We start from the raw sequence: 13,953 nt of genomic DNA, 5'->3' as shown, positions 1-13,953 counted from the left end.
CCTAACATGTGAGGTTCTGGGTCCTATCCCCAGTAAAACACACACACACACACGCACACACACACACGCACACGCACACGCACACACACAACACACACACACACACCTATCTCATAATTGAGGCCTGTATAATCACGGCAGTCCATTTTCCAGCTGCAGCGATTGGATGGGAGACAGGTATTAATCATGCCAGATCCTCTCTGCAATTTTATATGAGTCCCTAAGGGACAGGCTTTCCATTGTTTCTGGGTTATGAAGGTTATAAAAGTAGGAGGCTGCCATATACTTTGAGAAACACTGAGGTCAGTGATAGTCTTCCTAGCATCTTAAGGGCACAGAAAACAAAAGAAAAAAATTGACAATGGGATTACATCAAACCAAACAGTTTCTGCAGAGCAAACCAACACAGTGGGAAGAAATGTCTGCCAGCGATCATCTCACAAAGGATTAAATTCAGATACACAGAGACCTCAAAAGATTTCCTAATAAGTAGTTATATAATTTTACAATGTGGACTTGATCTGAACAGATACTTGTAAAAAAATAAATAAATACAAATGGCCAACAAACATGAAAAACATGTCCACTCTCATTAGCCACGAGGGTGCTGCAAACTAACTCCGATACCAACTCACCCTCGTCACAATGGCTTCATCAAGAAAAGAACAGAGAACAAACAATTCCCATTGTTTGTAGAGTTCCTTTCAAGAACTCCTGCTACAGATGTGTTGTCTTACTCTGGGCTTTCATTGCTGAGAAGAGACACCATGACCACAGCAACTCTCACAAAGAATACATTTCACTGGGGTGGCTTGCTTACAATTTCAGAGGTTGGGGTCCATTATCATTATGGCAGGGAGCAGGGCATGCTGCAGGAAGCCACTTGATTTGTTCCCGGCTGCTCAGCCCTGAAATAACCACACAGAACCTGTATTAATTAAAATACTGCTTAGCCCATTAGCTCTAACTTCTTATTGGCTAACTTCTACATCTTAATTTAACCCATTTCTAGTAACCTGTGCATCACCACAAGGTCGTAGCCTACCAGCAAAGCTTCAGCACGTCTGTCTCTCGTGGTTCCTTAGTTTCTCTGACTCTGCCCTTCTTCTTCCCAGCATTCAGCTTAGTCCGTCCTGTGTGTCATCCCGCCCCCCGAGTACTCCCCTCCCCGCCTAGCTCTATTCTGTCCTATCAGCAGGCCGAGGCAATTTTCTTCATTCATTAATGGTAATCACAGCACACAGAGGGAAATCCTACGTCAATGGCAGTGTGCAGGAAGACATGATGCTGGAGTAGCTGAGAAGCCTACATCTTGCAGGCAACAGGAAGTTGACTGAGACACTTGTTGGTATCCTCAATATAGGAAACCTCAAAGCCCCGCCCCCATGGTGACATACTTCCCACTCCATAGATTAACAAATCTATGAACAGGATCCATTTTGTAGGTCTTGAAATAAGATTACCCTAGGTCAGTGATTCTCGATCTATGGGTTGCAACCTCTTTGGGGGTCAAATGACCCTTTCACAGGGGTCTCCTAAGACCATCTGGATATCAGACATTTACATTATAATTCAAAATAGTAGCAAAATTACAGTTATGAAGTAGCAATGAAAATAATTTTATGGCTAGGGGTCATCACAGCATGAGGAACTATATTAAAGGGTCTCAGCATTAGGAAGGTGAGATCACTACCCTAGGTGATCCTGGTAAGCCCGAATTCCAACAGTAGGAGCTCACAAAAAAAATAGAAGAACAAATGGCTAGGAGAGGAGCAGATAGGAAAATAAACACCCCAGAATGTAAATATTGGGAAGAGCATCTAACTAGAATCCCAACAACACAGAAAATATCCCTGCAAATATGATGAATTTCTTTAAAAATCTTCCAAATAGCAGAAGAAGCTCTCAGCACTATGAGCAGACAGCCTACTGAATGGAAGAAAATCTTTGTTTGCTATACTTCAGCCAAAAAGATTATTATCCAGAATATATGAAGAACTGCAAAAATTAAGCACCAAACACCCTAAAACCACCTACCAATAAATGGGCCAATAATTCTCCTAAGAAGAAATACAAATGCCCAATAAAAAAAATTAGGAACTGATCAACTTTTGTCACAGGAAAATGAGAATGAAAACTAACTTTGAGACCATACCTCACTCAAGTCAAGAAGGCGATCATCAAGAAAACCCACGACGGCGAACATCCTTGCCGACGTGGAGAAAGAGGGATCCTCACTGCTGATGGGACTGTAAACTGGTGCAGCCGCTTTGGAACTCAGTATGGAAGTTTCTCCGAACACTGAAAACAGAACTCAACTACACCATCCTGCTATATCCATCCAGGACGTGCACCCAAAGAGCTCTACATCCTGCCTCAGAGGTACTTGTTTGTACACCATGTTAATTGCTGTTCTATTCACAACCTTAAGGAATTGGAACCAGCCTAGATGTCCATTAACAGATTAGCAGGTTATGAAACTTTGGTGCACACACACACACACACACACACATACACACACAATATAAATCTATTCTGTCGTAAAAAGTGAGATTAATAAATTTTCAAGAAAGTAGGTGAAACTGGAAAAACATTGTATTAAAAGAAAATTTAGGTTCAGAAGGACCATTGCCTCCATTAACTCTCACATATAATATATAATTTTCACACGTGTGTTTATGAGGTGGGTGTGGACAGAGGTCAGGAAACTGGAAGGGGAAGTGGCTCTAAAAGAGAAGGTTGAGGATTGTACTAATACACGTGATATGAACGTGGAAGGGGAAATCGTCTGGATGGAAATGTCCCCTGGGAGACAGGGGACAGGAGCAGGTATGAGAGACTGACCAAAACTAGGCATATAGAAAAATGCCAAAAGGAAACTTGCTACTTTGAATACTATTTCAAAAATGACGAGTAAGCTGTGCACATTAAAAATAACAATAAATAAATAAAAATAAAATTCAGTAGCCAAATAAATAAATAAAAATAAAATTCAGTAGCCATACCACATTTCAATTCCTTATTTCTTATTTTTAATTTATTGTGTGTTATTTTAGTGTATGTACATGACTGTGTGTGTTTATGTGTGTGTGTGAAGACCAAAAGTATCTTCATGGATCATTCTCCACATTAGTGTTTGAGACAGGGTCTTTCTGTCTACTCTGCTAATGGTTCCTTTTGCTATTCAGAAGATTTTAAAATTTCAGTTAATCCTATTTGCATGATTACAAGCATGTGCCACTATCAGAGCTTCTTAGACATGGGTCTGACCTGGTTCCTGTGCTTCCATGGCAAGCACTTCTCTGACTGAGCCCTCTCGCCACCCTTTTCTTAAGTTCCTTTTTACACTGCATGTGTATATGTACCCACAATTACAACCACACAGTATTTTCCTTTCCGATTCCTTTCTAAATTTGTGCTTTTATGTTTGGCCACAGTATTAGCATATAACTGTCAGAAGTTCTTTAATAGTCTGTGGGCTCTCGCTCCTAAACCTGCAAGTCAAATATAAGCTCAGCCATCTTACAAGACCTAATGCTTTTTCTTCTAACAGCCCTTGAGGAGGATTTGTGCCACTGTTGAGTGGCACATCTCACAAGTGAAACGATATGTTCTCAGTCCTCAAAGATTTACACATCCAGATTAAACTTCTGCCACATTCTGCCGTAAACTTTAATGATCTTGGTTACCAGGTACCTGGAAATGAAGAGGTCCTACTGTTTCTGGTGCCCCATCTAGGTGTAACAATGCTTGTGTCCGTGCGCGCGCGCACGCGCGCGCGCGCGTGCGTGCGTGCGTGCGTGCGTGTGTGTGTGTGTGTGTGTGTGTGTGTGTGTGTGTGTTTATGAAGTTGACAGAAATCTAGACATACCTGGGAAGAAGAAATTTTAACTGTGAAAATGCCTATAGCCAGAGAAAATTGGATTGTATGCAAGACTGTAGGGCATTTTCTTGATTGATGATTGATGTGGAAATGCTCCACCCACTGTGGGTGGTACCATCCCGGGACTACAGGTCCTGGATGGGATAAAAAAGTAGGCTGAGGAAGCCATGAGAGGCAAGTCAGTAAACAATGTTCCTCAATGACCTCTCCCTCAGTTCTGGGCCTCCAACTTCCTGCCATGAGTTTCTGCCCTGACTTTCCTTCATAATGGAATATGACCTAGAAATGTAAGATAAAATAAAACCTTTTCTCCTCTGGTTGCTTTTGGTTTGGATATTTTTATTATTGTTTTTGGTTTTGTTTGTTTTTAGAGACAGGGTTTCTCTGTGTAGTTGTGCCTGTCCTAGAACTAGCTCTTGTAGGCCAGGCTGGTGTTGAACTCACGGAGATCTGCCTGCCTCTGCCTCCCGAGTGCTGGGATTAAAGTCATGTACCACCACTGCCCGGCTGGTCCAACTGTCTTATAGCAATAGAAACTCGAAGACAGATTCGTTACTTATTAGTTTGACATCTTGAATAACAACACCCTCTTCCGGGTTTCTATTGAATGATGCCAACATAATCTGCAAACTCAGCTCTTCTCATGCTCCCTTTAAATTCCATTAAGGAAGACTTTCAGTCCCTGGATAGGTACCAAATAAGTGACAGAAGATGTATTTTCAGCTTCATAAACTCTGAAGATTAAGAGATCAAAGTCACAGAGGTGGACATTGAGGCAGGATGGAAACAGAAAAAACATGGGGATGTGAGAAGGAAAAGGAACCTTCCACGGCTGAGAATAAAGAACCCCAACACAACAACACTGGCTTAAGTTCCTTCTTTTTACCCAGCTGTAGACCTGCAGTGGTTCAGGAATCTCACCTGAAAACCCACTGAGAGCAAAAGGACATGTCCCAACCCTTGGTGTGCCCCAGTGGCTCCTGGTCTTATCTTTTTGATCACAACTCCATCCCAAGCCCCTCTGGCACCACCACGTTGCAATTATTGAAAAGAGGCTTAGAGATGTGGGGGGGGGGTTGTTCTTTTAATTTAGCTTTTAATTTTAGAAGGTTTTTCTTTTTTATTTTCATCCTGACTTCAAGCAGCATTCTTAATTTCATTCTACTTCCCCTAAACCATTTATCATTTAATTTCTGATTAAAAGTAGCTTCCTGTATTTCCAAATATGTGTTTGAAGTTACTTGATTCAAGCCTTGTTTGCTTTCCTGGCTTCATTTACTTATTTTGTCTCTGTTCCTTGCTTGGGGTACATTGAGTTACCGGTTCCTTCTATTTAAATGGTCTTGCAATGACTTTTTTCTACCCAATTCTTTGTGGCGCTGGGATGAGTTACAGTATTCTTGGATTAGTGGTGCCCTCTTCTGTCAACACGGCGAAGAACAGTGATTTGTAATGATTATGTTTTGGACATTATCCTCTATGTGAATCTAAATCTGGGAAATACTGAGTCATGCAAAGCTCCAATCCACTGTGGTCAAAATTGCTACTCAAACATTAGACTTTGTAGAAGATATTGGTAGGGATGGGAGGGAGAGAAGAAGCCAGGGGAAAGGTGACCGGAATACATTATATAAGGTATGAAATAGTCAAAGAATACAATTATTCAACAAAAAAGTTACTGTCATTTCCAACTTGCAGAATGTGTACTTCTTACCCCTCAAACTCATGTTCTGTGGGTCTAAAGCCCTATTTTCTAGAAGATATAATAATTCCATCTGAAGATGCATCAAGAATCACAGTAAACATCAAGCTTGGTAGTTAACTGGTTACTACCTGTAGACCAAAAGATGCAGACAACCTTACTAACAGTCGGTGACTCTCAGCATCATAGTGTAGAACTGTGCTGCATAATCAAAGTGGGGAGATGTATGTTTAGGGTTCAGAGAGTTTGCTGGGAACTTCTCATGGCTAACATCAAGTATAAAGAGGTGACTACAGCAGCCATGGAGTCGGAACTCCCAGTTCTAAGGTCTAACACCATCGGATCCATCACTAGTAGCTAAGGACAGGAGTGTTGATTGCCTTGACGGGTTACTTAGTCTAGGGTCAGTAACCCGTCTGGCAGTTCAGTTATTCCAGGGTCCCGGAGAGGCACTATCTGTAAGATAAATGGGCTAGGAGAGAAGAAGAAGGTCAAGCTACATTTGTCAGAGCCTCCGTTTTTTAGAGATGGGGTACAGCTTTATATAGGGTAAGGAGTTGGGGGATGGGCACAGGGGTCTGGGCTCTTGCCGGGTGGTTCACGTTGGTCACGTAGTCCGTGTTGGTCATGTAGGCCAGGAAGTTGCGAGTTGCCACACCTAGTTCCCTAGATAGTTTGGAATGTGGGGTGGGTTCCGCTAACAGATAACTCTCCAGATAGCTCTCCATCAGGCAATTTGGGTGTAGGGTAGGCTCTGTCAATAGAACGATTCCTAACACAATTAGGGGTGTGGGGTTCTCTGTAGACTCCCCAGGGTGATGGTTCCTGCAATGATTTTAGGAGGAAATTGGCTCCTAACACAGGAGAAGTCTGAAATAGACACGGAGTGGAGGGGGTGGGTAACAGAGGAGGAAATGACAGTTAAATACCAATCAAAGATCAGCTGTAATGGTGAGGTCCATGGCTTACACTATTAACGTAATCCTTGTAAGTGTCTCCCCTCAATCTTTACCCAACTGGAATTTTGGAAAGCTGTGCAAAGGTAGAATAAACTGAGGATGGGGAGAAACCAGCTTGTGTGGGAGACACAAGACAAACCAGTGAAAACACTGCAGGACCCTTGGTGTGTCTCCAGACCCTCACGCTACTGTCTTCAGTTCTGGGTACCCATGCTGCAACTCTGCATGTCTCACTTAAGATAGTAACAGGATTGATCTGTAGGCATAGGAACTTGTGATGGTTGATCTTGGTGGTCAAGTTGATTGGATCTGGAAACAACTAGGAGATGGGCTTCTGGGAGGATCTGTGAAGGTTACTCTGAAAAGGATCAACTGAAGGGGGCAGACCCCCACCCAGAGTGGCCAGTGCGGTGGTCCAGGTATAAAGAGATCAGAAAGGAAAGTGACGTCGCCTGCATATTTGCCTTCACTTTGTCCTAGTGAGCGAGTCCATTCTACTGTAGCCACTGTCCTCCGCTGGCATCAGTACCTAGCATCTTTTGCTTACCAGTATTGACTGAAGACTAGCATCTCTCTAGGAATCCTCCAGGCCTTCAGTGCCAGACTGGGACCGCTAAGATCTCTAGCCTGTAAATTGAGCAGCTCCTGGATTCTCAGTCTCTCCAGAACACTGCCAGCCACTGTTGGACTGCCCAGTCCACATTATGTAAGCCAGCTCAATAATCGCTCCTGTAATGTGTTGATCCTGTTTCTCTAGACAGCCCTGACAAACACAGAACATTGTAGGCCTGTCCCATCACTCGACTGTCATACCCAAAGTACCTGGGGATTTCACACCTTCACAAACACAAGGGTCCTTGTGCCAGTTACTGATAGGGATTCAAAACCTCAGTTTCCTTGCTGCCAGATAGGTTAAGGTACAATTTCCACTCCTGTATTCTCCTTAGGCTCAGGTTAAAACTGGAATCTCATCTGAGCGTGCCCCTTTGCTGGCACTTTAGGTCTCTATCAGGCATCCAATTCCTTTGCTGTTGGGGGGGGGGTTGGAGGGCATTGTTTTGTTTGTTTTGTTTTGTTTTGTTTTTCCGAGATAGGGTTTCTCTGTGTAACATCGCTAGCTATTCTGGAACTCACTCTGTAGTCCAGGCAGGCCTAGAACTCACAGAGATCTGCCTACAAGTGCTGGGAGTAAAGGCATACACCACCACACCCAGCATGCACCCAATTCTTATTGATCCCTTTGCATAGGTGTCCAACCTTTTTACCTTGAGGCATAACATTCTAATCTACAAATGTCCTGGGACACATTAGTAACTTTCCTGGGACAGGTACAGTCCATAGGCTGCAGGTTGGATAAGCTGTTTTGGGGGGTACTTCTTCAATCAGCTGCAACCACCCAGCTCCTTAGCATTGACTTTTGAAAGCACCTAAGACAAATTCCTTTGCTCCACTTGAAATCATCCTATGTCATTCATTTTTCAGGTTTGGGTTGATACTAGAACCTGACTGTGTGAACCTTATTGTACATGGTGTTGGGCATCTGACTATTCTGTGAATGCCTTTGATGTCTAACTAATCGGTCTTTTTGTCTGCCCAGTGATGACAGTGTCTTCTCAAGGAGTTTAATAACTTATGATAAGCTCACCAACTTCTCAATAGTTGCTAGCAAGTCCCATCCAAGATCCTGTCACAAATATTGCCACTGATACTTTTTCAACTATATCTTGGGGTACCAGGTCTGAGCACAATATATGTAGACTAATATTTGCTGGCTGAATAAACAAATAGACAGAAAGATGCACGGGTGGATGGATGAATAGGTGAACACATTTAACAATAAAAAATGTTCCATGCCAAAGAGCTAGCCTCACTTCCATGTTTCATAATAGAAAACTGTGGAGTCCTTCTAGATGGCCATCAAAAAATGAGTAGATAAGGAAAATATGATATATGGTGGGATGCCAGTCCTCCCAGAAGCTATAACTATAGGTTCTTAAACAAAAGACCCAGTGCCATGTGTGAGATAGCTCCTTTGCCTTGCTGGTCAATGGAACAGAAATCCCCAATACAATGGAAGCCACCAACATTGTTCTTTATGGGCCACCGGAACTTAATGGTAAGACGATCACATATTCGGATCACAGAAAGTAGAGAAATCAAGCTGCTGCTGACCTGGAAGCGTCCCTCTTTCTAGCTAGCTTTCAGAGGGCTGGGAGGTGTTATGTAGGCTACCATAGAAGGTAAGTCATCGGCAGTCTCATCCAGCCGCAAATCCGGCGACATATAATGATGAGCTAGCAAGAGACACTCATCGGAGTAATAGCAGTCTGAATATTAATGGACAGCCATCGGCTTTCTAAACGGATATAAGGCCTGCTGCACTGGTGAGAAGTCATCCCTGGTACTTCAAACTTGTGGTTGGGAGATCACAGACCCTAGAGGAAAAACTACAACTACCATCCTGTTAAAAGGACACAGTATCAGAGCACCTTCTAAATACTCACCCTGATGCCCGAAAGTTATTGCAGCTTCCCCCATCAGAGATGCTTCTTTCTGTAGTAAGTGATGGATAATGGAGAATCACAACTGGCTTCCTCATTCCTAAGTGAGACATCTATATCACCCTCCCTTCCCACACAGCTCAGGAAGCATTGAGGAAGAAGGGCAGCAAGGCTGTAAGAGCCAGAGGGAGTGGAGAACTGCTGGGAAACAGGGTCCTCCAGACACCGCAGGGCTGATGCACTTAGGAGCTCACAGCAGCTGTCTTCCTCCCTGCACATGATCATTGTAGGGAGTAGAGGAAGTCCTGAGGGAGTGTGTGTGTCATTGATATAAGCATGGCCATGTCAAGGTCCCCATGCTTCAGAGCCTTGGGGATGCCAAAGCCTTCCCCTGGTCCAAGAACAAATGCAGACCGTATGTACAGAAAGCTTGTTCCCCTGGCATCCTCCTTACAGATGCTGACAGCCCAAGACTTTCCCTGACAGAGACCTCGCACCAGGACTAGCTAGCCCCTCCTCCTCTGGCTATACCTAAGAAATGCGCTGAGTACACGTTTAGTACATAGTAGGTGGCTTCCATCAGTGTGCAGCTCACCCGCTGCCAGCTGTTCTGTATGTCTATCTGTCAGCGTCTGTCATGTCTCCAGTCCCATGTAACCCCAGTTAGGTTTCTAGAACTACTTCCTGCAGGATGCTGCAGGCCAAGTCAGTCAGCATTCCGGGAGGGTGGTAGAGGGACATAGGAGGCTCCACCTTTAGCTGAAAAGATCTTGGCAGATGGCTGTGGGGTGAGGGGAAGTCTGTTTCCTGAGGGGTAAGGCCATTGATAAATTGGTCATGCTTCAGTGAAAACGGTCCTACACCTACACAGATATGGGAAGCACTAATCGGACTCAGAGGGTTGTAAAAGTTAATCATTTGTTTTTAGTTATTTTTAAAATAAGTTTTATTTTATTATTTTATGTGTATGGGTATTTTGCCCCAATATATGTCTGTGTACCTCGTGCATACAGGGCCCACTGAGGTCAAAGGAGGAGGGCATTGGGATCACCTGAAGCTGGATTTGGAGACAGGTGTGAGCTGCCATGTGAGTACTGGGAATCGAACCTGGGTCCTCTGGAAGAGCATCCTGTTTGCTTAACCATTGAATCATCTCTCCAGCCCCCAATTTTGTTAATATTTATTTAAGACATTGAGTGGGTGGTTCAGGAAGAGTTAGAGCAAGAGACATGGTGGTGGATATTATCTATAAACATTGTTGACATGTATGACATTTCCAAAGAATAAAAAAAAAACGTGGTCTATATACACACACTGGAATACTGCGTACTTATAAGAAAGAATGCACTCTTGTTTGCAGCCACATAGATGGAACAAGAAAACACAATGTTAACTGAAATGGTCCAGACCCAAAGAGACAAGTGCTGTGTTTATCTCCCACCCATGGGAGATAAAGAAAATTGGCCCAAATATAAGATTAGTCTTAGCTAGAGGCCAGGAAGGGAGGGGATTAGATTAGTTCCATGTGTACTGTATGCATGTACTGAAATACGGAGCTGATCCCCATTGATATGCACAATCCATCAATACTAATCAATTACACAACCTTTAAAGCTCTAAAGGAAAAGGATGGGAAGGTATCTGGCAGTGGTGCAGATGCCATTATAAGAATTTAAGATGCACTTACGACTTTAATTAGGGTTGTAAGTCACTGAGGTAGGCAACAGTAAAGGTTCCCATGTGAGGGCAGATTTGGAAAGCCAGATAGCTCTTGGGAAGCAGGGCTGTTGTTCTTTTAGCTGATACATGTGAAATAGAGCAAGCACTGTGGCTTCTGATGGCATTTCCCATGATCTGATAAACGAAGTATTTCTACTGGGGTCAGAGTGGTTCCCAAAGCTTGCAACTTGCTTTTCTTAGGCATTGCTTGGGGTGCTGCATCCAAGCTTGGCACGGGGGTTCCCTGTGGGCTGTTTTCGCTGGGACTCCTGTTGAATGTCACTATAGAACATCGCTTCTCCTGGGCAGTATGTTCCAGGAGTCAGGAACTTCGCGCTGGCATTGGGGTCCTCAACACAGCTTTAAAGGTGTTTTTCTGTTAACCTCTTTCAACAGAGTCACAAAGTTGCCATAGCCTTTCTAGTAGCCTGGACTTTTGGGGTTAACAGATTTCCTGCCATCTTCCAAACCGTATGCCCATGCATGAAGACTGCTTCTTTCCCATCCTGTAACCAGGACGCCACAGGCAGCATAGCCAAGTGCTTTTCAGAGCTTCCTGAAGAATTTCATGTAGCCTTTCCCCACCTGCTTTAAGGCTTTCACAATCCTCTTTTGGCAAAAGTTTAAAAGGGAACTCTGAGGAGGCACCATTGAGAGCCTCTGGCAATGCCAGGCCTTAGGCTTTTACTCCTGGTCCCAATTTATTCCGCCGAGTTGTGGCTTTCCTCGGAGCCAAAATATGGCTAGAAACAAAACAAGCCCTCGTCAACACAGAGAAACAGCTTAGACATAACATCCAGGAAGAACTAAAGACTTAAAATTCACTTATTCAAACCAACCATACCAACTTGTGGCCCAGAGCCCACCCAGCATCCTGTCCCCATCCTGTGTGACCTATTTGCGTGCAAACACAAGGAAATTCTATGCACTTCTCTGTGAGGAGCCATTTTTACTCCCCAAGGTCTTGCTCCTATGGCTGGAAATCCATTCCTCTCAAATTTTGACTCCAATGTGGCCAAGAGCAAGGCTCAGCGGAGGCTTTACCTTCATGGCAGCCATTGTGTTCCTCGGTTTTTGTTTGTTTGTTTTGTTAACACTAATGCTAGAGACCAGACATTTTTGTTTCTTCTCCGTGCTACCATATTCTGTTATTGGTGCTGTTAAACTGGTCATGCTATGCTAGAATTTCAAATCCCACCAGTCTGAAGAATTAGAATTTACAGATCTTCTGTTTGCTCTATTCTCAGAATGGGGAGACCCAATACAACTACTGCCGCCCCCCTCCCATTCTATAGTCTCTTGAAATTGAGCCAGGTGGGTTTGACTCAGCTTTGTGGGCCCCTTCTGGGCAAATGGCTAGGAAGTTCCCTACCAATAATGCAAACAGACGCCCAAGATCCCTCCTTCCTGTCTCTGCTACAGATCCAAATGGCTGAAAGAACCAATTCCACTGAAGAACACCGCCTGTAGCGAAATTATGCTCCTCTGTTTCAAATGAAGACATTCAGAGGCCTGACTCTGCGGAAGGAGATTGGATTCTTCTCCTGAATGAAACACTCTGGTCAGACACCCAAAGCCAGGTAGTAAAACAACAATGATCTTTGAGAACCGGAAGGCCATAAGCCTGGAATCAGTTTCTAGAGACAGCAAATGATTGTCGAGGGGCTTAGCTGTAATCCTAGAGCAAAGTTGAAGACATTTATCAGAATCCAAAAGTACATAGTAGGCAAAGAGAAAACATTTACAATGACTGGCATCCAGTCAAAACCTACCAGGCAGACACAGAAAGAATAAAGCTATGCTCTTTCCAGGAAAGAGAATACAGCTGGAGACGGTTACCGTAAGTGAATTAAACCAATTTCAGAAAGAAAAATCGTGAGCTTTTGCTCTCATTCTTGGTTCTTAGATTCCATATAGATACATAAAGTCATGCATGTATCTGTGACCTGAGCGTAGAGGTAAGACCATCTAGGGGACAACGGAACTGACGGGGAGGTGGGGGTGGGGGAGACAGGAAGGAGGTGGAGATATGTAATAAATATACACCTGTAAGAAAATATCCTTCTATAGCACAACACCACACACCATGAACACAGACTATGGAAGTTTCTGGAAGTTAGAATTTAACACATATGCTGAGAAACCAGAAAAATATTTTCCACAGCAAGGAGAAAAATCACTTTAAGTTGACTAGAAAAGACACACTTGATAAAACCTGCAGTCAAAAATTTTTTTTTAAGTTGCTAAAACTATGTTTTAAATATTCAAGAAGCCAAAGAAAAGCTCAGTGGCCCAAATGAAAAGTACTCAGCCTAGGACTAATGGTATATTTGACACTGTGGGGGTGAAAAAGACGAACGACACAGATTCTACAAACGACCCCATGGGAAACGGAAGGAAAGATAACTGAAAGCAGAAAGAATGATTGGGTGATGGGATAGCCAGGAGGTGATGTGCATATAATTGTCCCACAAGGGGAACAGAAAACTAGAACATCTTTGAGGAAATGTTTGGTTACTTTTCAATTGCTATGCTAAGACACCATGACAGAGGTAACGTATGAAGGAATGGATTTAATCTAAGCTCACCATTTCAGAGGATTAGAGTCCGTGATGGAACACTATAGGCATGGCAGCAGGAACAGCTGAGAGCTCACATTTGATCCACAAGCAGGAGACAAGAGAGAGAAAGGTAGGGAGGAGACATAAAGGGACCCGTGTGAAGTCTTTTGAAACCCCAGTGACAGTCCTCCTCCAGACAGGCCTCACCGCCTAATCCCAAACAGGACCAGCACCTCGGGACCAAATATTCAAACATAGGAGTCTACGAGGGTCATTCTCCTTCAAACCACCATGGAAGATAATAGCCAAAACCCCCAAACATGACAAAGATTCTCGCTTTGACTCAAAGATTAAAATATCCGCAAACAAAGGATAAAAGGGGCCATACCATTTTTACTGGGTTGCCTCTCTCCAAGCTGGTAACACTACCACACACAAACAGTTCCTGGGTACCTTGGTTATTACAGGGGGAGGAGAAAATTAGAGGCAGACATTGGTTCTCTACCATTCTTGGACCCTTTCTGAGTGGCATGGTCTGGCCTCATGGATGCCAAGGCTCAGCTGGAGACAAAGAATAGGGTGGGCTCATGGAAACCAGCATGCCAATCTTGGCAGTTGTTTTGCATTC

Source organism: Microtus ochrogaster, chromosome 2 (genome assembly GCF_000317375.1).
Source record: "Microtus ochrogaster isolate Prairie Vole_2 chromosome 2, MicOch1.0, whole genome shotgun sequence".
Taxonomy (NCBI): Eukaryota; Metazoa; Chordata; class Mammalia; order Rodentia; family Cricetidae; genus Microtus; species Microtus ochrogaster.
This window is presented reverse-complemented; position numbering follows the sequence as displayed.